Genomic DNA, 24,952 nt, shown 5'->3' on the forward strand with positions numbered 1-24,952 from the left:
CATACGCTATTCACTAATATGAAGAGTTAGAGACTAGGCAGAAAGAGCTCTTGACATGTGAGTCAGACACAGCACTGTCTCTAGTTGTGTCCTTCTCCTTTTTCCTCACTTTCTTCCATTCAGTGTGTACAATGACGCAGAAACTCAGGGATGGTCTACACTAGTAGAAACGCTATAGGACCGCTGTAGTGTAGCTTCTTACTACAGTGTCGGGAGGTGTTCTTCCATTACTGAAGTAAGTGCACCTCTCTAAGAGGTGGGAGCTAGGTCGGCGGAATAATTCTTCTGTCAACCTAGCGGTGTCTAGGCCAGAGCTTAGGGTGCCTTACCTACATTTCAGAGTGAAATTTTTCAGTCCTGAGCAATGTACTTAGGTCAGCCTAACTTTGTAGTGTGGACCAGGGCTCAGTAAAGGAAACGGCACTCCTATTTTCCTCCCTCTAGCTGAGATGATTTCATGTTCTCTGTACTTCTTTGCAACTGAAGAGGGAATTGCTGAGTTCATAATTTGATGGGAACAGGTAGTTTCATGGCATGTGCAACTTTGTTTTCTGCATGCCCAGGCAGCATGTTTTGCCTGTCGTTTTATGGAATACTAAGGGGAAATGGTCCCTTGTGTCACTCGTTGTCTGTGATTGGCAACTATTATTGGTATCATTCTATTTAGCAAAAGTTGTTGCTGTTTTGTTAGAAAATATTCCAGTGGTATTAGATATATAGGGAGCCAAGGCAGCATCAGCAACCTCACCTCACCTTGAGTTTTGTTGGCTGTTGCAGAATTTGCAAATCTTTAACAATGTATCTTTTTACATTCAAGCTTTAAAAGAAACTTTTAAAAAGAAATTGGAGGGCCAGATGAAGAAGGGGACCAAGCAGTGGGGATTTATGTAAAATGAACTGCTTGTCTGAATCAATTTCCCAGTAGGCATGTATACATGTTACCAAACCTTTTTTTTTTTAAATCCACTGCCGCAATTAGCACTAACTGGCATCCTTGTAGGCAGTCTCAGTCAGGAGTTTGAGGATTATGAGATTATAGAGAATTAACCATCCTCTCGCTTGATAGGATGATTATTCCAGAACAAGGTAGAAGACTGTTACTGTGCGTAGTATGTATTTACTGTGGCTAAATTGAAGTGTATGTTCTATAAGGCAATTGCTTTGATATCTGTAAGAGTATCTATAGCCAACAAATAATGTTCATATTAATTTTAATGTGATCCTATTTCTCTTGTGTAACTTTTCATTAATCTGACACTTGTGGAAAATTGTTTCATGTCCAGTCTTACTGGCATGAATGCATAGTTTCATTATAAGGATTATGCCTATTAAAGGGCTATATTCAGTCCATTTTTGTCCAATAGTCTTTATGGGTTTTAAAAGCTTTCAAAACATAAAATAATTATTCTTTTATTATTTCTACAGAACCCAAAATATGGTATGCACTTTCTAGACAAATAAAATATGCTCCAAATCCTGGAGAAATGTAAGTTAGGGGAGAGATCCATGGTCTGTTCCAAAGCTGTGATAAGAGTGCCTGCAACGTTAGGGCCTTTTTTGCACTGAGGTCAATGGAAGAACAAAGGAATGTCCTGGAGTCTCCAGGAGTCAAAGATTAATCTTTAATTAAAGATTATGTCATGTGATGTAACCTCTAGGGATATGTCTAACCAACATTGGCAACCCTTACTCCCATTGATTTTAATGGGGGTAATCTTTGATGGAGGTGGTACATTAATGTATACACTATACTATAGTAGTATGTAGAAAGACTTTAAAGGGTTGTATTATTTGTATTATGTTAGTTCCCAGAGGTCCTAATCAGGATACAGGCCTCATCATGCTAGGCGACATCAAGGCTCATGAGAAAATACCGTCTAGAGGATTTTAGAATTTAATTTAAACAATATACAACAAATGTGAGTAGCAAACAAGATGATGAGGGTAATAATAATTAGTGACCATCCCACTGAAATGTTCTACTCTACATTGACGTCTATTGTTTTGTTATGTATGTATGTCAAGGTCTTGTAAATGGGGCTGAGTGGGTTTAAAAAGTGTTGATGACATAAGAAGTAAGATAATGAAAGGAGAGAGACATCTGTATGACAGACAGACATACAGATGTAGCTGGCTGTTCTTATGCATTAGAGCAGAGGACAAAAGTTATGGTGGAGTCCAGTCAAACATTTTGCCCTGCCCACAACCATGGGAAACACTATTATTTAAAGAGCGAGTTTCATTCATTTTCGGAGATGACAATCTCATTCCTTTGGGTGGGTGGAAGTAGACTGATGATAAAACACCACAAAAGGTCTCATGTGACTACTGGAAAGAAGGAATAATTTCTAACTGTTCTTGTAAAACTGGAAAGTTTCTGCTAAAAATAAGCCAGGGGTGGGAGCCTTTCTCTGGTGCTAATGTCATATGAACAGTCGGAATCCTAGAAGCAGTGGTGAGATCCTTGTCAACAAATGTGTTCAGTTTCTTTGTCTGTTGCTGTACAGAGGACAACCTATTTTTTTTTAAATGTTACGTTGAGTTGGCCGCATCATGCTGCCAATGATTAGCTGCTCTGTACATCCCCGAGGTGCTGGCAGTTTTCAATCTGTAAATGACCCTGATTTGTTATTACCTTATTTACTAATGAAAGAGTCAGTCTTTTTGTAACTGTTTGAATATTAGCTGAATGATCTATTCTCCAGCAGTGAACTGCAAGATGATCAATACGTTTAGCATAATAAGTGACAGCAGAGAGAGACCAGGTAAATTAGAACTATTCTGCAAATGGTTACCTAGATCTGTTAAACCAGGGGTGGGCAAACGTTTTGGCCCGAGGGCCACATCAGGGAATAGAAATTGTACGGCAGGCCATTAATGCTCACAAAATTGGGGTTCAGATGCAGGAGGGGATGAGGGCTCTGTTTGGGGGTGCGGACTCTGGGGTGGGGCTGGGGATGAGGAGTTTGGGGTGTAGGAGGGTGCTCTGGGCTGGGACCGAGGGGTTTGGAGGGGGATCAGGCCTTGGGCAGGGATGCGGAAAGGGGCGCAAGTTCCGGCTGCGGGTGTGGGCTCTGGGCTGGGGCTGGGGATAAGAGGTTTGGGGTGCAGGAGGGTACTCCATGCGGGTATCAAGGGGTTTGGAGAGCAGGAGGGGGATCGGGGCATGGGGAGAGGCTCAGGGGTGCAGGCTCAGAGTTGCGCTTACTTCAAGTGGCTCTCGGAAGCAGTGGCATGTCCCTTCTCTGGCTCCTAGGTGTGGAGCAGCCCCCAACCCTCGGTGTGGAGCCATGGCGTGGCTTCCAGGAACTGCTTGATGCGGCCCCCGACCTGGTGCCTGGCTGGAGCGCCAGAACAGGGCTGAGCCGCATGGTGCGGTTCCCCCAGCCGGTGCCTCGGCTGGAGCACCGTAGTGGGACGAAGCCGCGTGGTGCGGCCCCTGACCCGACTCCCCAACAGGCGCTCGTGGGCTGGCTTAAAATGTCTTGTGGGCTGGATTCGGCCTGCAGGCCTTAGTTTTCCCACCTCATGTTAAACAATAAAGAAAAAATATGGGTGAAATACTGCATGTTTTCTTTTTTAATGTAACAGAAAGGATTAGTGCTGTAGTGAAGAGCTGCATGTTCTACTTCAGAATTTATTTCAGCATTACTCTTAGAAGTACTGTATAACAAGCCCTTATGATGGAAAATACTAAAAAAACAAGTTTTTTTGTGATGATCGTCACAATCTCATGAGTTCACAAAAGGAACTTTCTGAATGTAGTCTACAGGAGGAGTGTCTACCTTTTGAGAATTAAAAAGTACAGGAGCCTACTGGACTCTTGAGATAAAATTATGTATAGAATTACTTGAATGTGATATGCCTACATTTCCCTGGGAATACCTCTGATAGTATTGTCACAATCCAGGACAGTAATTTTAACTTTCGCATTTCAGTAGTAGGTCCTGCATGAATTCTGGATTAGATTCATAGGTAGGTACGTATCACTTAGCTATGTATGTATCACTCAATAGAAGGATTCTTCTAACATGCTCAGTCATAAAAGTAGGAACTTGGCATCAGCAATGCCCATTCTCTCAGTCTCAGAAATTAGTGCAGTAATAAATTCCAGTGACAGATATGTTTTTCTGCAATCATTTTTGATATAAAGAACCTTAATCACCTCACACAAATAACTTGATTTTATTTCAGCGGGCTATTTGCTCCTTTTGATTCTCCTTATAAACTCCAGAGTGGAAGAAGTCTGAAAGGCAGTATACTGAGGCTTATCTTTTTTCTGACTGTCCTTTTCCTCCCATGAGCCCCTCTAATAATTCCAAAATGTTCAGAACATTTCTAATCATTTTATACCAATGCATCTTGTCGTGCTCCCTGTAAACTTTTTACATTGATGTTTCCTGAGTGAAGTCTGTATAATGTCAGAAAACAGAGATCCTCAACTTGTAAACTCTTTACGGAATTTGTATACTGCTCTTTGGAATTATCAATAGTCCCTTCTGCATGTCATCCTAGTTTACTACACAGTAGAGTAGCAAATGCCTGTTGACTTGCATTATGAATGTTCAGTGGATGTGCTTAGTACTGTCTTAGCCAGTGAAAACCACCAGGGAAGACTTACAATTTTGTTTTCGTCTGTCCTTGGGTTGCATATTGGTGGCATCTCAACAAATGCTTCAGAGGCAGACAGGCAAGCAAACATTATGTCTCTTTTCACTAGAGGAAGTGAAATATACCAAGTAGGGAATCTCTAGAGAATGTCTTAGCGTGATTTTTTTTTGAATGAAGCTGTATCACCAATTAAAGAGTAAAAAGTTTTGTTTGTTTATTTTGTTGTGCTTTGCTTTGTGTTTTTTCACACACATGCACTCCTACCCCTTCCTGATGGGGGAGATTTGAAAGTTATTCCTGAGGTAAGAGCAACAACAAAAAGAGCTGAATTAAAAACAAAAAAACTGAATCTGGAGATATACAAAACCTAGTTCGTTCAGAACAGAAGCTGCATGAGAGAGGGCATGCAGAAATACTGAACACTAAAGCATCGATTCATATGTGTTGCTCTTGCAAGCCAGAGGACACACACATAGCAGATGGAAACAGTTTCTGTTTCACTTCCTGCTGAGAGTTTAGATTTCCCAAATCCAAACTTCTAACTCCCTGGCTTCAACATTCCTCCACAAGTTGCACACATCTTTTAAAATGTGTATCCCAAGGAAGCTAATGGTGTTTACGTTGGAAAAATGCTGAAGACCCAGCACCAGATTTTATCCCCTTGGATGTCTAACTGTTCGCTGGACACAATTCTGCTGCTCCCTGCATCTAATTCAGGATATCGGCGTTTAGTCCAATTACATTAAATTGTAGAATTTCTCATGCCATCTCTCCTTTACCCAGTCTCGAGCATCTCCATTTTTTGTTTCATTATGAGATATATTTTTCTCTCCTATTATTCCTCCTTGTGTAACTTCAGCATGTTCAGTTTCATCTGTCCACCCATCCCAGTTCATGCTGCTACCCAGAGGCTAAAGACAGGATCTCTGACTGCCAACAGTCTGTGTGCCAGAGTTGCCACTTATATGGTAATTACATTTCTTAGGGATTGCCCACAGCAGGTTGGGTAAGCAGCATCTGGCACTTGTTTACTCCGTTATCTAAAACCTGGATTAAGCCAATGCTATTTATCTTGGGGTGGATAGGTATGGAGTGATTTGTTTGAAGTGAAGGTGTTAAAGAAGACATGGATTCTGGAATAAATTTTTCATTAAGCCAGTGTGTCCTGACACAGAGCTGTCTGCGGCAACAAAATAACTACAGAGTTTCAGTTTATAGTAGAATAATGTAAAGGAGGGGATGTTGAAGGGCAGAAAATCAATATCTATTCTTCTTTAAATACATAGGGCTGACCTGGTGGGGGGTGAGCTATCTGTGCCCTGGCTAGGCTGGAAGAAGGCACTAAAGGACATCACTCAAACTGAATCTCTCAGCCACCATCAGATCGCGTGGATCATTGATGAATGAGCCAGCAGTTGAATGTTTAGCTGGCTGTGACGACTTTGCACCGAAATATGAAAATTTATTACCAGGTTACCAACCAATGCCTTACTGCGTGCTTTCCCTTGTATACTCCTTCTGTGCACTCCCAATCCATCCGACAGCCAAGCCCCTTCTTTCTGCTGCTCCCCTCCCTCTCCTGCACTGAATTTATGGGCTAACTGCCACAGAGCTGTCATTTTTTCCAGAGCTCTAGTACCAAAGGGTGCTTTTTTTTGCAGTGATGCTGATGATGAGCTTAGATATACATTTTCTTTGTTTCATGCAAGATGACTTTGCTGAAAGGGCTAAAGGGGGACCAACACTGTGTGCTCTAGAATTTGCACAGCCCTGAAGTGCTTAAGAAAGAAAAACAAGGGGGGCAAAAAGGAGAGAGAGAGGGAGAGGATCAGGCAGACAGGCAATGCCAGCCAATCAGAGAAGCTCTCATGAGCTGCAGAAGCAGAGCATATGAGCTGAGAGGTTTGGAGGTACACAGAGCTGGAGTCGTGTGCCTCTCTGAGGACTGGGAGCAGCTGTGCTGCGAGCACTGAGAAAAGTCCCCATTTGCTTCTTATAAATTAAGTTCCTTGTCACCAGTTAGGGCAAGTCAGCCAAGGTAAGGCTTAAATAAAATGACACTTTAATATGTAGCAACATAAATATTTCTGGACTATGGTGCTGCTAACACAGTCTTCTAACCAGTGTCAACAATATTTTGTGAACTATTACTGTAGCAGTGGATCCACAGCCTATAATATGCTTATTTTAAAGTTAACTCTAATGTGTAAGCCATACCCTTGTGATATTTTAGAATTGTGTTTGCTTATCCAAGAATATTGCAGTGCAACCTACAAAATATAAGCATAAAAATATAGCTGTGTTCTCTGTGTGCATTTATCTGTGAATGTCTGAACAATACCTACATTTCTGCTGTATAACTTGTGAGAATAATGTGCAGATGCATTTTAATGGTGATCACATTCAGATGATTTAGATCAGATCTCATTTATATATGTACCTAAATATATATTAAAAGGCAAACCCTGTAAGATTGTATAGCAGGAACATTACATTTGATATTTGAACAGTGATTTTTAATCAGTCTTTCCAGTACCTGTAACATTACATGATATCTGAGCACTGAAATTGCAGTAGAACAGAGCTCTTGTCATGGTTTTAGCTGTAGCTGCTTGTTAAAGCTTAAGCAGTGCCTAAACTTTTACTACTTGTAAAGGGCACTGTAAACAATGCACAGCCAGAAATGAGACCTCCCTTCATTTCCCCTTCCCACCCCTACACCACTTGTGCTAATGGACAAAAAATAATATATGATTCAGCATTAATTTAGCTCACTCAATGGTTTTGCCAGTTGAACTTCCGCAGGGTTTGGAATTGAGGGTTTTAGCAAGGAAGGAGTTCATCAATATGACTTCACTAACGTGTGTTCTGAAAACAAGGTGGCATTGAACCGGTGTGTTCATGTGCGACTTTGTTTGTCTGCATGAGTGACACCACTGAGAGAGGGCAAGAGGGTGGGGAAGCTACTTACTTGTCACAAGTGTAAAAAATAGTAATGTGTTTTGGAGTCAGACTTTGTAGTATAGTATGTATACTTTTTTTATAAGTACTTTGTGGGCTAAATTGGGACTTGGGATATATCCAACTAAAAGAGCAGTGATGCCCCATCAGTTTTCTCTTGCTCAGAGGAAAGTGGTGAAAAGGAAAGGTAAAATGAGCATGGACTTCAGTTAGCTCAGGTGATAGCATCACTGACTTTTTATTTAAGGTACAGATTTTTTTCTTCATCCAGAACTCTAAACATAGCTCCGGTGTTTCCAAAGCTTTATTTTCTATGCTGCAGTCAATCAAATACGGTTGTCTGAAAACACAGTGTAGCTTTCCTTTTGCAGTAATTGTTCTTCTCCTTTATGGTAGTAAACACATGTCTTCAGGGGAGATATTAAACTAGTGTAAGATTTTAACGTGTGTTTGGCATAGAGTCCATCTTGGTAGGGAAAATGACACATTTAGAAAAAATAACCTGACTATATCCAAAGGTAATTTACCCTGTTGGTATTTACCACCTTAAAATATCACCTAGAATAATTAACTCACGCTTTTCTTGGATATGAATTAAGTAAATGTGTTATAGGATTTCAAGTCAAGATATGGTTCCCATTGCACATGGTGGATCTAATTATATAAAGCATTGTGTCTGGTAAAATATTTTTATGCTTCCTGACTGGTTAAAATCACCAGGGATCTTGCTGACTAGCACTAATGACACACTTCTTGTTTCATTTCTGCTGTGAAAGCCATCAAAAAACCATGAGCAGGAACATATGTATAGGTAACAAACATTGATCCAGTGCACCAGCATGGTGTTAGGGGGCACTGTGCTGCTGGAGATGGTGCCACCTTATAGATCACAGACAGAATAAAACTCCTGATCACTTGCAGATGTTAAAGATCCTTTGGGACTTCAGAAGAGTAGGAGTGCTGAGGCTGGTATTCTGGCAAAATGCCAATTTGGGTAATTACATTCTACCCATATTAATTTCCTCAGCAATTTCATACAATATTCTTTAGTCCCTGAACTAGAATTATGCTGTGACTCTGTCTTGAACAGTTTACTGTCGAGTCCAAAATGGAGTGTGTGTGTGTGTGTGTGCCAAAAATGTGTGTGTACTATTACTGACTCAGCTGCAGTATATAGTCAATTTGCCTAACTTAGTGTAGTTTGGGAGAGTCTGCATTAGAAAAGGATTTTTAAAAAATATATATACATTGACATTTTTCCTATCCTATTCTTTTCTCCTGATTTTAAAGTTATTTACTGGTTTTAGTGACAATTGTGAATTTATAAACAAAAATAAAAAGAAATTAATTTAAAAATTGGACTGGTAGAACAGGTGGTTTTGAACTTCAGCTGTTTGTAATATTTAACCTCCTTCAGAGTCCAATGAATAGGGTTTAATGGACATGCAAAGGTATGCTTTGGTTCCCTAAAATCTTACTTGGATTAAGAATTAGTATTCTGTTAATGTGGTTGTGGCATTGAACTTACTGGGCATGATCAATGTTCTGAACAGACCACATCAAACTGAAGAGGTACCAATAAGCGCGCACGCTCGCGCTCTCTCTCTCTCTCTAACAGCAAGAAGGCCTACACTAGATTAGCTATGATGACACACACACTGTGGCACAGCATTCTTAAGTGTACTGAACATGGGGGTGGAGAGTGACAAGAAACAAAGGGGTGGTGGGAAGAGGTAACAAGCAAATCAATAAAATATATTCTGTTCATAGTGTTGGACACCCACTATGTGATATACAGAAATGATTCAAAGGAAATGGTAGTGCATATGGTAGTTTACATAATCCAATGTATAAAAAAAACAGCTAGAATTTGGTTTGAGATTTCAGTGGAACACACATGTTATGGGTCAGCAATGTCGGAGCTTAAAGGAAAGGGAGTATGGTCTAGTGATAACACTAAGAGTCAGGACTCTTGGATTCTGTTCCAGATTCTGCAACCGATTTGCTATGTGAACTTGGGAAGTCACATGGTCATAGAATGATAGAAATTTAGGACTGGAACAGACCATAGTAGGTCATCTAGTCAAGTCCCCTGCACTGAGGCAGGATTAAGTATTATCGAGAGACTCTCCCTAACAGGTGTTTGTCTAACCTGTTCTTATAAGCCTCTAATGATGGAGAGTCCACAACCTTCTTAGGTAATTTGTTACGGTGCTTAACTACTTTTACAGTTAGGAAGCTTTTACTAATGTCCAACCTAAAGCTCCCTTGCTGCAATGTAATCCAATTACCTGTTCTGTCCTGAGTGGTAAAGGACAACATTTTATCACTCTCTTCTTTATAACAATCTTTCATGTACTTGAAGATTATCATCATGTCTTCCGTCAGTCTTCTCTGCTCCAGACTAAACAAACCCATTATTTTCCATCTTTCCTCGAAGATCATGTTTTCTAGGTCTTTAATCAATTTGTTGTTTGCCTCTGGACTTTCTCCAATTTGTCCACATCTTTCCCAAAATGTGGTGCACAGAATGGGACATGATACTCTAGCTGAGGCCATATAAGTGCTGACTAGAGTGGAAGAATTATAACTCTCTTGCTAATACAGTCTAGAATGACTTCTGCATTTTTTAACAATATGACATTGTTGTCTCACATTTAGTTTGTGATCCACTGTAACACCCAGATCCTTTTCTGCAGTACTTCTTCAAAGGCAGTCCTTTCCCATTTTGCATTTGTGCAATTGATTGTTCCTTCCCAAGTGTAGTACTTTGTATTTATCCTAATTATTGTCCTTAATCTTTCTATGCCTTAGTTTCTTCATCTATAAAATGAATATGAATAATATGTAAATTGTATAGGGATTCCCTGATGCTTAATTATGGAGTGCAAGCAGTTTCAAAGTTAAGGTTGCAAATGAGTTTCCATTATACACCCAATTTTACCCTCCACTTCTACCAAATGAAGGACTATGGGACCCAAAATTGGTAGAATTCCCCAAAACACTAAAAATGTATTTTTTTGCCACCTTTGGGACAAAGCAAGAAAGAGAAAACATAGTTTCCAGTATTCCCCTCACTGAAGAGTAGTTAACATGACCAAAGATTAGTTGATTACAATTAAATTGTAAAAGAGTTTAACCTTCTAATTAGGAATATTTCAATAGATTGTTGGTTTCAAAAAGTTTAAAATAGGGCACTGACTGACTATTTGAGAAAGTACAAAGCTTAATTCCCCCCGCCCCTGCCAAAAAGTGTGTAGAAACTTTTTTTCTTGCAGAGACAGGCCTCAGCCTCAGTGCATAAAGCAATTGCTAGATAGGCTTTTCAATGGAGAAAGGACAATGTGTGCTTAAGCCTGGAGTTAATCAGACAAGCTCATGGTAAATTAAGACACACGCTCACAAAAAGTGACTCCACAGTTAGAAAATAATTCTTAATTTTTTTGCAAGATCTTAGCATGGGAACAGAGTTGGAGACAATTAAAATTACATTAATTGCAATAATTTCTTTAATCGGTGACTGCAGGGGGAATGCCTCCCACCCCATTTGACTGCTAGCCTCAGTATCTTCTTCATGTGAATCTGCTAATGTGCTTACTACTTTTGTCTCTTGAGAGGTCTGCAGCAAGTGTATATGTGAGAGGGAGAGGAAGGAGATCTTGAAGATTGAGGGGATGTTGCCAGTAGAGCAGGAAAGCAGTGGAAAAGGAAAGAGGGGAGAAGCAGAGTGAGAGGAAATGTCAAAGTATGGAAATGAAAAGTATGATGTGCTGGTGGTAGGGTTGCCAATTTGATAATTGCACAAAACTGAACGCCTAGCCCCACCCCTTCATGAGGCTCCCCCCCTACTCACTACATTCCCCCTCCCTTAGTGGCTCACTCTCCCTCACCCTTACTCACTTTCACTGGGCTGGGGCAGGGGGTTGGGCTGCAGGAGGGGGTGAGGGCTCGAAATGGAGGTGCAGGCTCTGGGGTATGGCCAGGAATGAGGGGTTTGGGGTGCAGGAGGGGGTTCCAGCTTGGGGAGGAGGGCTCAGGCCTGGGGCAGGGGGTTGGGGTTCAGGGTTGGGGTGCGGGCTTACCTTGGGCGGCTCCTGGTCAGAAGCACAGCAGGGCTAAGGCAGGCTGCCTGCCTGTCCTGGCTCTGTGCTGTGCCCCAGAAGCAACCAGCAGGTCTGGCTCCTAGGTAGGGCGGGGAAGAGGCTCCGTGGCATGTGCTGCTCTCGCCCGCAGGCACCGCCCCTCCCAGCCTCTGTTGGCCGTGAACCAGCCAATGGGAGTGCGGAGCCGGTGCTCAGGTAGCCAGCAGAGCCCCATGGCCCACCCCCACCTATGAGATGGACCTGATGGCCACTTCCAGGGCGCAGCACAGTGCCCTAGGACAGGTAGGCACTAACCTGCTTAGCTCCACAGCGCTGCTGAGCGGGCTTTCAACTGCCCAGTCAGCGGTGCTGACCAGAGTTGCCAGGATCCCTTTTAGACCTGATGTTCCGGTCAAAAACTGGACACCTGGTCACCCTAACCGGTGGTAGAGCAGAAGATTAACAAGGAAATTAATGTTCTGTTAACTTAAAGCTTTAAAAAGTGCAAAGAAAATAATAATTAATATTGCAAATGTAACATGAAGCAAGTTGATACTGTAATTTATTAGTTAATTGATGTACGATGTAGCAACCTTGCATGTCTTCAAGTTTAGTGTTATGAAAATGGATATAAAAATGATTGAGACCTCCAAAGATAATGCATTGGATTAGTTATACTGACATGTACATTTTTGCTGGAATTATATAAACTAGATTTTTTGGTTGTTTTGCCTCTATTAGGCAGAGTTAAGGTCGCGGCTGCTATTGCATGAAAATTAAAGTCTTGTTTAAGAAGCACAACCTTAATTGCTAATCTCTGGCTTTTTGATAGTTATTTGCTTTTTCCAAACACAGATATTCTTGAAAGATATGATGAAACATATTTATGTCTTTACTTCAACTTTAACTCCAGGTTAAGTACATTTTTATCTGTGAATTAATTAATGTTTTTAGAGCACTTAGATATTTTTGGATAGAAAACAGAAGCATCATTACTTTTATCAAATTTTAAAGCAAATCGGCAAGCAGGGGACAAGAAAAGGTTGCGGATTTTCTGTTGTGATAGTTTCAAACAAAACTGAGCTAGTTGGGAGATGTTAACTGTAGTTTGTAGCGTTTCCAATGCCCAGTTAATTATAACTACAGGATTTGAGTTTCTTCCATGCCTTTTGCTACTTCATTTGACTGACAATTTCACCCATATTATCTGGATCTTATAAATTCAGTCTCTGCTTTATGTCCATTACTCTACTAGGCAGTTGCAACATAGGAAAAAGAGAGAGGGGATTTTCTCTAGGCAGTGTTCCTATTAGAGGGTTATATGTTTTCATTTTGCCAGGTCACTAGTGATTTTTCACGGGTTCATCACATACTGTATCATTTCACAATGAATGATTATTAATATACTCATGCTTTAACTGAAAATATGTTGGGGGGTGAGGGAAAAGAGAGTATCAGCTTTTAAAAAATGCAATAATAATGGCACTAAGAATAGAGTGTTTGTTACTAGTAAACACATTTATAAGGTACTGCTTACAGTGTGTAGCTGAATAATGATCTTTCTTAGAATGTTTAAATAAGGCCAATATGTTTATTTTCAGAGATGGAAACTTTCTTTTTCACAATTACACTAAATGATTTTATCTAATTAACTAACTAAATAAATGACTGGATCACTTAACCTAGCGGTAATGTTATATAATGCAATGCAGGAGACCTGAATTTGAATCTTGTATCACTCAAGTCTTTTCCTCCTTGCAAAGATTGAGAACTATGAATTGAAATTCTTTGCCCGAAGTGACAGTGCATGTCTTATGTTTCACAATAGCGATCCCACTGGTTGATAATGGAATAGCACTTGTAGCCATGAAGGGGATTTTTTAACTTTGAAAAAATAAATGTTGCTTTCAGATCTCCTAAGCTGAAAGAACTGAGGTCACAATGTAGGGTAATGAAGGTTAAAGCAGGGAATAATGGATACATCCTCAGGGTTGAATCAGGAATCTGGAAGAAAATTTGAGAGGGGGGGAAATTAAAACAATTAAATATCAGACTAATGATGAGCAAAGATTTTTTTCACCACTCAATTCCTGTGGCTATTTGGAGTGCATGGGTTGTTTTGACATTTTAATTCTAGTTGTAGAAATAAGTTTGCTTCTGTGTTCAGCTTTCCTTACTGGGTGAAATTCTGTCTTTCACTGCATTCAAGTAACTCTTTCAGTGTGGCTACATGCGTGTGAATGCAGAATGTGAATCCATGTGGTTTAATTCTCTCATTCCCTGTGACTTTTTTAAAATGGGGGACATTCCAGCTGGTGCAGAAGACTAGGTTGTGTGTTTATAAATACATTTTATCCATAACAATGGATCCAGTTTTGCCGGAGGAGCATGAAAAAGTTGATTATGCTAGGATGAACTATTTTTGTTTTGTTTTAACATTTCTTGTTAAATATAACAGGAATATCTAGGTAGCAGTCACACTGATTGACGTTCTTTCAGTTTGTGTGTGTGTGTGTGTAGAGTGAGTATCCTGCTGAAAGAAAGCTGGCTACTATGGCTTGTCCTGTAGTGAGAGAGATTTCATTTGATTCTAAGAAGGTATTTTTAACATTGATATATGGCATTAGCACTATGGAAGTGCTGACTCTTCTAAGTGTAAAATCTTGGCTTTCAGGAAAGGTGAAATAAACTAGGGCACATGAGCAGCACCATAGCATGTTATCTGACTGAGGAAAGTGCCAATATTTAAAAATAAAGAAAAAAACTGTAATTTATAGCTGGGTTAAAATCCTGAATCATTACTTCTTTTATGTTTCAAATTTTGTTCTTGCTAATAAAAGGCCTTATTACTGAAGTCACAGAAAAGCTACACATCATTTGTTATATGTAATTTTCACACACTTTGCTGATGAAGAGGACATACTCTAAATAAATGCATTTGTAATTAATTAAAACAAGATTTCTTGTATTCAGTTTAGAGATATTCAGCTTAGAGTTATTATCTCACCTATTCAGCTTAAAGTGATGTGAACATATTTTTGTATTTGTATGGTACAAGATGTAAAATAAATCAATTCAGTTAGCAATGTCTTCTGCAGTGACATGAGATGAGCTCCTTTTAAAAGCTACATTTTAAGTTTTTTTTTTAAATGTAAAACATCTAAAACCTTCTTTGAAAGCGACTAAAAAAACGTGGGGGCTGGATCTGTCACTCCCCCTCCCCCCCCGGAACTTCAGTGGGAATAGGATTGAGGTTTAGAATCCAACACAGCTTTGTATAAGAAACTTTTATAGAAGGTTTGGAGGTGGGGAGGTAGAGGACAACCAAATGTGTGTAATATACAACATTCAGACATGGCAATTCTGATCACATTTTACTCCTTGTCCCAACAAATGTATTCCAACACATTTAAAAAAAGGGCAAAAAAAAGAAGGATCTCAGACTGACAACTTTCTTAGCTCGATGTATAATGGAAATAATCATATAATGGATTTTGTCCATGGGATTCTTCCAGATTATAAATCCATATTCTCCCTCTCTCTCCCTCACCTTGCAGCATTACTTTCACAGCTGTCACTAAGCTGTTTTATACAGTACTGCTAACCCCAGTACCGTTCAGCTGTGGAATGCTTTTAATACTACTGACCTTTGACAGGTATTTTTGTTACCATTAAAACTTCCTTGATGTTTTCCTTCTATTATGGAAAAGTCCTATGCAATTTAATAGAGATTTATATCCCTACTCTGTTATGTTGAGGGTTGCCAACCATCCAGGATTAGCCTGGAGTCTCTTGGAACAAAGATAATCTTTAATTAAAGATGTCATGCTTATGTTATACATAAAGTCGCCTGGCACTTTCCTTTATGAGACTCTCTGTTCTCAGTTCCTGATAACTTTGTCAAGTTGCAACCATTTTGAAAAATACTATGTTGTGTGTCTGCCTTCATTTATTTGTTTATTTATTTGTGGCTGGTTTTTAAGATTCTGCAAAAAAGGATTCATCTGTTTCAGAGAATGAGATTTGGGGAAAATACATTGTTTTGCCCAAGTTAAAAAACGTCTTACAACCATTTCATTGAATAATCTTGGCCATTTTTCTATTTTTGTTTCACTCAAAAAGCCCAGCATTTTAAATTATTTTTTAAAAAAATATTAATTTCCCCATTTTCTCTCTCACCCTTTCTTTTTGGTGAGCACTGGAAAAGGGGGAAAACAACGGGGAAATGAAAGAAAATATGAGGGTAGGAAATGGTTTCTGAAAACTAAGAAAAAAAATTGCAATAAATAAATAAATAAATTCATAAAAAGCAGTTACACTGTATTATGGGTATAATGGTCCAAAAATGGTGTGTCCCCGTGAATTAGGGGCTGGAGGGTGGGAGGGAGCACTGCCTGCTTCATGTGCTGAGGGATAAGAAAATTCTGCAGTGTTTGGAGTTTCTCTCATTGGCTCTCTTTACCCAGGAGATGGAGGAGTAGGGAAGGACAGCCAATCAGAGGGGATATCCTTGAAAATGACTCTGAAAACCAGTTGTCTACAGGGTCAACCCATAAATTTGGCAGCCATGCAAATATCCCTTAAGCAACCAGAGCAGAAGAAAGCCTGGGTGAATGTGTAGGGTTTGTCGTGTGCCTGGATGGCCAATAAACTTGAGCTTTGTTACACTAAGGTGAGTTCAGGTGAATACCAAGTTCCAGAATCTAATAATGGACCGATGTGCAACTGGAGTCAGATTGGCCTGGATTGATAAATAACTGTGGTGTGTTTGGTCAAAACCCAATCCCACATTCACATATATCTACACACTTTCTAGTTTTGAACTGAAACTAGAAAGGTTTTCATCCACCTTAAAAAAAAAAAAAAAAAAAAAAAAAAAGTGTATCCCATTCTCAGAACTGCAATGAGTTTCACTTCATAGGGCCATCCGAATGCTAATTATTGCTCATTAAATTACAATGAGATCTTGCCTTATTCACTGTGGAGCTTATTATATTTAATGAGTTTTGCAACTCTCCTGCAGAACAAAACTCAAGAATGCCTGTATGCCTATGTCCTATTTAAGTCGATGACACTAAACATCCTGTGACATGTGTACAAGCTTTCTGACACATTTGTAAGTATTTGCAATTGTTTTTAAAAGCAGTAGGTTACTTTCCTCAACTTTAGAAATGCCTCCTAAGGTGCCTAACACCAAATCTTTGCTGAAGCATTTTGGATCAGATGAAGGGTGAATGGTTTTACAAATCAAACCCATTCAATAAACCTTGCTTTCAACTCTTCAGTATACTCATTTAAAAGAGCGTATGTGAATTGAGCGTAATTTAGGGCTCAGTGTGAGACATCATTCATATTTAAACTTTTTTAACTTCAGATTTATACACTTCGAACAGTGTTAATATGGATAAACAGTGACAACTAAACAGCAGCCAGAGGAAAATTGAGTAACATTATTTATATAACCTGGATCCCCTGCACACCATATCAACACTTAATATAAATTGTTGGTCACTCGGCACCTCATTCTTTGCTTACTTCTGTGCAGGAATCTCAACCACACCACCATCAGCCCAGGCAAACCAAATCATGCAGAATATTTGGAAATGTAGAAATTTTAGCAGAATTAAATCTAAAATAACAAAAAAAAATTAGAATTGTTTTCTGTGTATTGCCGTTGGATATCCTCTAAGAAACTGAAGGTCTGCTTGATGTTCTTAATTTAAAAGTTGCACTCCTAGTAAATTCAGACAAGCAAATGACTCTTTAAACAAACTATTTTACCTTCTTTTAATGCCACTAGTGGGAGCTGCACACATGGGATCTAGATCCTTGGCCCAGATTCTTGTTCCACAATGGCCTCTTGGAGTCACAGGTGCAGATGCACCTTGATTAGCCCTAAGATCAAGGAGCCTTAAAGGGAGTAGCTTGAAGACACACATGCCTGCTCCAGCTGTGCTGAGTGTACTTGGTTGCAGCTGAACAGCTAGTCCATTAAATGATGCAATAGGTGGCACTTAGCTCCTGCCTATCCAGATATACAGCATACTCCGTGAAAGGGAGCTTTGTATGCATTCTTTGCAATGCTGGTCAGTGATCTAAGCAATAGTCTTTTTTTTTTGAAAAAGCAGGAATGGACTCAAGCTCTGATCCACCGCTCTAGCAGGATTCTAGGGGCCAGGTCCAGAGTGTTTGCTGACCTGAGTCAGACTGATTTGTGTGTGGAGGAGAGCTTGGGCTCAGACCTGAGTCTTAGCAAGGGCTTGGTGTGAAAGTAGACATCCCATAGAGGGGTATGCAGGGGGGAGATGGAAGTGATGGCTCCAAGGCTCCTCACATATAGAGCCTTCTATTGAGGTGACAAGAATGGCACACAGAGCTGGGATGATCGTGGAGTGCCGCATAGGCCCTGCTGCACGGGGCTGGATGAATAATAGATTGTTCAGTTTGCCGGAAATTCTGAAAAATTGGAAAAAAAAAACATTTCAGGTTAAACTGAAAACAACATTTTTTGAAATTTTTAGTAAATTGGAAAGTCAAAAAAATGTCTTAGTGTCAAATGAAAAGTTTTGTCCAACCAGAAAAAAAAAACATTTTATTTTAATTTTTAGCGTTTTTTAACATTTAAAGATAAAATTAAAGGAAATTTTGAAGCTAAGTCACTTTGAATGGAAAAATTGAAACATTTAGTTTTGAAAATATCTAAACGAAACATTCATGGGGGAAGGGAGGCTTGTTTTTTTCCTGACCAAAACAATTTGGTGAAATCAACAAAAAATCAGGAAATGTTTCCTGGTTGCCGAATCTGTATTTTTCACTGAAAAAATAATTGGTCAAAAACGTTTGCTCAACTCCAGTCCCATCATACACAGACTTCTGTAGAGGTGCAAGTGCCACTACTCCTACGCCAATCTGCAGTAGGTGCTTCCGACCCTGCACCAACCATGGCAGCACTGGAGTGTCTCTGCAGATTTAGGAAGACATTCCTACATTGAGTTACTCTGTTCAATATTGCAAGGTTTTCTTCTCAACATATGGACTGGAATTTTATAGTTGAAGAGTGCTTAGTTTTTGCTCATGTTGATGAGACTCACTGAAAAAGATTCCTACTTGCTGTGGGTGAGTAAATTTTGCAAGCTCTGAAAGATAAAATATAAGTGTGAAGTTATTATTCTTTGTTACACTAGCTCGTATCCAATGAAAGTTTCTGAATTAGCTGATTTTTTGCCCCATGCTGTTAGGTGCCTGGATCCATTCAGATCTCTTTTGAATTCCAATGTAAATATTCCTTTTTCCCCTCCCACACCCATTCCTTAACACACACACATACACCCTTCTGGTGTTAACAGCATGCACTCTGCGGTGTAAATAACAATAAAAAAAACCACTATTCCTGAGATGTTTCAGAAATATTGTTTTTGAGTGGTTTCCCAAGGGTCTTGTGAGCCTGGCATCTTAACATTTATTCAGTCTGATCCTCTGTTTGCACTTTTTCAGTCCAAAAAAACATATTACTCTCTGCTGCCTACAGGCATAAGAGATTCATTTCTGTCTTACAAGCAAAATGAATAGATATTTTGAACTGCCTCCATTTTGTTTAAAGTTTGCCTTTGAAAGCTTAGCATGATGGATTTGAGATTTCCTTTCAGGCACCCTCCAATTTATTCCCATTATTTATATTTTAAGGTAATGCTTCTCTCTTCTGTCATAGTTCTCTAAGTGCAATGGAGGACTGTTTAGCTGCTTTATGTAAGAGGCAGCTCAGACAAGCTGCAGTGTCACTTTTGCTTTTGGTAGACCTTTTTACACATAAAATGCTCCATTATATCACTGATGTTCCCTAACTGAAACATCAGAATTGTTAAAGACCATAAAGCAACAAGTGAACAGAAAGGAAATTCAGCTTCCTTTTCCCTCTGCTGATGGTTCTACATAATCATGTTGTTGCTCTCAATTTTACCCTTTCCCCTTCTCCTTCCTTATAGTTCTCTGAATCCTCTGGTCTTATTGTTCCAATTATAGTCCATTCTTGGATTTGCATCTTGAGATTTACTTCCTCTTAGAACACTAGTTCTCTAACTGGTACATTGTCTCTCTCCTCCTTCAAAACCATCTGTAAAACTGACTATTGGGCTATCCTCACCTTCTCCTCTTCCCCAGTAATTTCTTCATCCTTTCCTAAACTGATCTTCTAAATCTTAAAAAGAAAAGGAGTACTTGTGGCACCTTAGAGACTAACCAATTTATTCGAGCATAAGCTTTCGTGAACTATAGCTTACTTCATCGGATGCATACTGTGGAAAGTGTAGAAGATCTTTTTATACACACAAAGCATGAAAAAATACCTCCCCCAACCCCACTCTCCTGCTGGTAATAGCTTATCTAAAGTGATCACTCTCCTTACAATGTGTATGATGATCAAGTTGGGCCATTTCCAGCACAAATATTTGGAAAAATCCTCAGAAGACATGAGGAAACATTCAATAGAACTAAATATGAATAGCTTGGTTAAAGTATGACTAAGGGTGTCTTGGAATGGAGGTGGGGGTAAAATTAGATATGTGAAGAGAGTACGAGCCAAAGCAAGAAAGGAACTGTTGAAGACGGAACAAACGTGTACTAGGATTTGTGGGATAAAATTAAGAAGGGGGAAATTGAGTCTGGATTAAGTCAGATGGAATTTCCAGACCAGAAGCTCTGTTAGATTGTGGAATTGTCTCTGAAGGAAAGCTATAGAAGCCCCATCATGTAGAATATTTAAAACTCAACTGGATGAGGCACTAGAAAATCTACTTCTGGGGAAATGTAAACTGATTAAGCTTTACTTGCACTGGAGGATAAACGTGATATGTGAATATACAATTGTGTGTGTGTGTGTATGTTCATGTACATATATGTATATATTTATTATTTATCTTCAGATAAAGGGTTGATTTCCTCCACCTGAAAAAAGACTATTGAATTTTAACTTGAGAAGCTTCTCTCTGCATTATTCCTATAGCACCAGATTTTTATTGGAGCAGTAATTTTTTTTATTACTTTCAGAAAAGAGCCCTTCCTTATGTATGATGGAAGGCCTCTGTGTCTTTAAGAACGTTCCATAGATTTTTGAAAACAGAGGTCTAATACAGAGTCAGTTTCAGTTCTCTCAAGGAAGCTCAGATGAGCCTGAACAGCTACAAAAACATCAGTTATAAAAGAAAAAGGTTCTGACCTCACTATTTGAGTGTCTGAGAAACCATTCCCTGCTTTCATTTTTCAATTATTGTCCAAAGCAAAAGTAGCCTAGTCATTTTCAAACAAAAATCTCTCTTTTGAGGACTCAATGGCTCTAAGCTGATTTGATTTTAATTTTATTTTTAAAAGGTATTACTTTTATGGAATTCTTGTACTGCTGTATTAAATCTAGAAACTCACTGACCAGAGATTGTGAAAACAAAAGAGACTCGGAGAGCATTTTAATGTTCTGCCACAGCAAAAATTATTCACTTTCCTAAAACTAGTAGAATTCAAGGGGAGATCACCAGGCTAAATTGGCTTGTGCCTAAACTAGCTACAACATGGTATGTATGTCCCTTTTGTTCACAGATTAATTTATGATAGTAATGTTTTGCAATCTTTGAACAAAAAGCTTAACCTCCACATCACTTCTCGTTTCCAGAAAAATGGGTATAAAACCAAATAAAAAATCTCAAGACACTTAACAGAAATGAGTAAGTATTTTATAGCATTTCAGCAATGGAGAAGCTGAATCACATAGAGATTAAGGCCCTGATCGTGCACAGACATATGCACATGTTGAAGCATGAGCATAAATCTGTGCAGGATTGACACTTAAGCGGTCATACAGTAAATCAGTGACTGAGTCTGGAATAGAATGCAGGACTTTCAGCCTTGTTGCCTCTCCCTATGGCATCTCTGTAGTCTATGGGACTGTGATACAGGAAGATGAAAGCAATGTACTATAGCATCTATAAAGAGGTCCCCATGGCATCACCATGGCAACAGAGATAGATAGTTTAAAGGCATCTTTGTTTTATCTGTCTTGAATGACCCAATAGTCTTCCTCCTCCCAAACACTTTGATTCAGTTTGGTGTCCAGTAGAACTGGGTAAGCAGCTGATAAAATGCAGGATTTTTTAATTAGCTTTTTCCCTCCACAAAAATCTTTCACCAAAAAAAAAAAAAATCAAAACACGTTGAGCACTTTACATGCTGCTCACCCAGTTCTACTGGACACCAAACTGAGTCAAAGTGCTTGGGAGGAGGAAGATTCTAACTCTCAAGTAAATATACAAGCATTGGTCCTCAAGCTGAGTTTGTGTTTGGTGAATTTTGATTTGCTGGAGTGCTCAGGATATGTTTGAGGAAAACTGAAATGTCCTGAATAACATTAGCAAGGATACAATTCATATTCTTTCGCTGCTACCACCTGTGAGAGGAAAAGGATGAGTGCTGGATTGTCCCAAAATCTAATACTCAATAGACATCCAGAGGACATCTGAGAGATTCTGTAGGGTGTGATATACTGTATAAACAGCAGTAACTTGAAGAGTAAGGGAGCCTAACATGGCCACCCTCAATATACCCTGTCACCACAAAGAGGAATCAGGAGAGCAACCCTGACATAACACAAACATAATATGGATTATTTTGGTAGCAGCCTACACAAATTGAATTGTCCTCCAATTCCTTTGTTATGGCCAGTTTGGGGCTCTGGAGGAGCTTGCTGGTACAGCTATAATTTCAGCCTTTTTGTACCTGATCTCGAAGGGGACACAATTTTTGGATTAGGACTCTGATAGTTAATTGGCATTTTATTGTAGGTACTCGGGTGGTGAGCGCAGGGGTTTTTGTTGGTGGTTTTTTGTTTTTGTTTGTTTTTTGCTATAAGAAAAGAATCACTTTGCAAAATAAAATACTCATCTGCTGGCTTCATAAGTTGAACCTGTTATAAATAAAAATCAAATGTAAATCAAAAGTTTCTTGCAGGCTTGGAGAGTCAGTACTTTTTTTAAAACAAAGATTACTGCATACTGACAAAGGTTGGAGGGTTAGTCCAGAGTACGGCAGTATAGTGCACCCATGTGACCATACTTTCAAAAGTGTTCAGGGTCATATTTTTCAAGTGATCACCACCCAGAATTGGTCCCACATTTTTAAGAGAGCTCAACTTCCATTTAGATACCTAAATAAGAGCCAGAATTTCAAAAGTGTTCAGCATCTAGTAGCTTGCAGTATGCAGTTACCGTCAGATTTTTTCAAAAGATTTTAATACCTAAAGTGTTGAGCAGTTCTGAAAATCTGTTTCCTAAATAATGTATCTATAACAGTTCTGCAAACTTTTGTCAACAAATATTTTCGATATGGTGGTTCTGAATAGTGCCTTGGATTACAATTATATGTGACTTTGGAGAGATGAATGTTTATAATCCGAGTTAGAAATGGCTATCAGCAGCATTATTGTGATTAACAACATAATTAAATGATGTTGGAAATTTACTGATCTGCCTTTGTTAAAGAGCTAATACTCTGAGATGGCAGAGAAAGAAGGATTTAAATGTGGTGTTTATTCATTGGGATGGATTATTTAATCAATATAAATACCTTTAATGTCCAACATCTAGTGAGAATACACGACAAGAAATATGGTCATGTGCAATTATATTCCGCTTGTTTGTCATTTAATGAATACATAATACACTTAAATCCTTCTAATTGCACATGGCCATTTTTTTTTGTCATGTGATCACACTAGATGTTGGAAATTAAAGGTATTGATTGCTTGGGATGGATGTTCTCGAATAACTATTTTATTGTTCTATGGCTATATATTTGTTTACATCTGTTTTTGTTTGTTAGCCATTGCTTATTTAATCAACAGTCCCAGTCCTCTTTTTATTATTTTTTGAAAACTGAGTCTTTAATTTTACATTAAGAAAAATTATCTCAATGTAGTTTCAGGTACTACACCTGCCCTTGAGTCCCTCTGTCAATTTTTGACTATAAAATCAAATTTCCATTAGTGTGTGAGTATGTATAATGCATTTTTCTTTCTCCTGTTTCTTTGTGAAAGACCCACATAGAAATTGCCTATACAGAGGGAAAAATGAAACGAACTATAATAAACAATCTTTAGACAAAAAGATAGTCCCTAACCCAAATAGTTTAGCTGTTATTTGTAGTATTAATAGGTAAAACAGCTTCATGCAGAAGTGCGACTTGCAAGTTAGCAGTGTCTTTTTAATAAATATCTTTATTCATACATCCAGAAAATAAAATCTTTGATACAAAGTACCTTATACCTGTATCAACAGGTTAATTATGTTGGTTTGTGATGCAAACATGTTGGTTGTCTGTTTTTCGCACTATACAAAACACTTCCTGATGCAAGAAGAAAGCTGGGATTCTTTATTGTGTGAGCAGATAGTGGCAACTGCCATCTCACTCTCTGGTTTGCTTCATGAAATTTTGCCCAGGTTGAAAGGAATACGACTGATGATTGACTGTTAAATTGGAAGCAGAGCACAAGTGGAGCTATGTCCAGAGATGCACAGAAAATATTTTGTTTTTCCTCTCTATACTCCTATGGAATGATAATTCTAACTGAAGACTAATGTCAGTTGAATGACTTATGCAAAATTGGCAACTCTATCATAAATGCATAACTTTTGTATTGTTTCTGTTAATCTAGCCACAGATGGTAGTGGCATAAAATGGCATGTAATTTTATTTTCAGTGGCCACACTGAATCTCATTTGCATGCCCTGGCAATGCCTGCTCCTAGTAACTAGACGTTAGAAACCACAATTATGTATTATACCATGGTGACTGAAAATGTTTAAGGCTGTGCACAGATACAATATTTAGGGGCATTTCTCACTAAGTGTGTGTGTGTGTGTGCAAAACTGCTAGAATGAATTAGAAAATCAAACCATGTATATTTGTTAATATTTTCTGCTAAAGTGTAACATTATTTCTGGGACTATTTGTAGCTCTATTTCCATAATCTATTCAATATTTAAGTAATTATATGTTTACTTTTTACAAATTAAGGTATTTGTCACTGTCACAGTGAAACAACAACTCTTTATAGGACAGATTTTATTTGCCACTCATCTTTTGACTAGTTGAATATGACATGGGAACAGATTTCATCCGAGATCTGTGTTCACTGTGTGCATTCTCTATTCTTATTCATTACTGTTACTGTGTGCTGGGTAGGAAATATTACTCTGATAGATCTAAGGAGGATGGGCACATTGCAATTCAGCCTGTGCAAAGAGGAGCACATAGTAACT

The 24,952-nt window shown here is 38.8% G+C and overlaps 1 protein-coding gene across 9 annotated transcripts in view; it reads left to right on the plus strand.

Moving 5' to 3' along the window:
• The window catches only part of CDH18 (cadherin 18), an 831,624-nt gene that overhangs the window by 474,473 nt on the left and 332,199 nt on the right, over window positions 1–24,952 (plus strand). The window contains exon 1 of one of the 9 annotated variants that reach the window (XM_048839643.2): window positions 6,473–6,649. The exons of the other annotated variants lie outside the window; for them this stretch is intronic. The gene's annotated coding sequence lies outside the window, so the exon portion shown is untranslated. Of the gene's footprint in view, window positions 1–6,472; window positions 6,650–24,952 lie in introns of those variants that run through there. 9 annotated transcript variants of the gene reach the window in all.

This window comes from Caretta caretta, chromosome 2, assembly GCF_965140235.1.
Source record: "Caretta caretta isolate rCarCar2 chromosome 2, rCarCar1.hap1, whole genome shotgun sequence".
Lineage (NCBI taxonomy): Eukaryota > Metazoa > Chordata > Testudines > Cheloniidae > Caretta > Caretta caretta.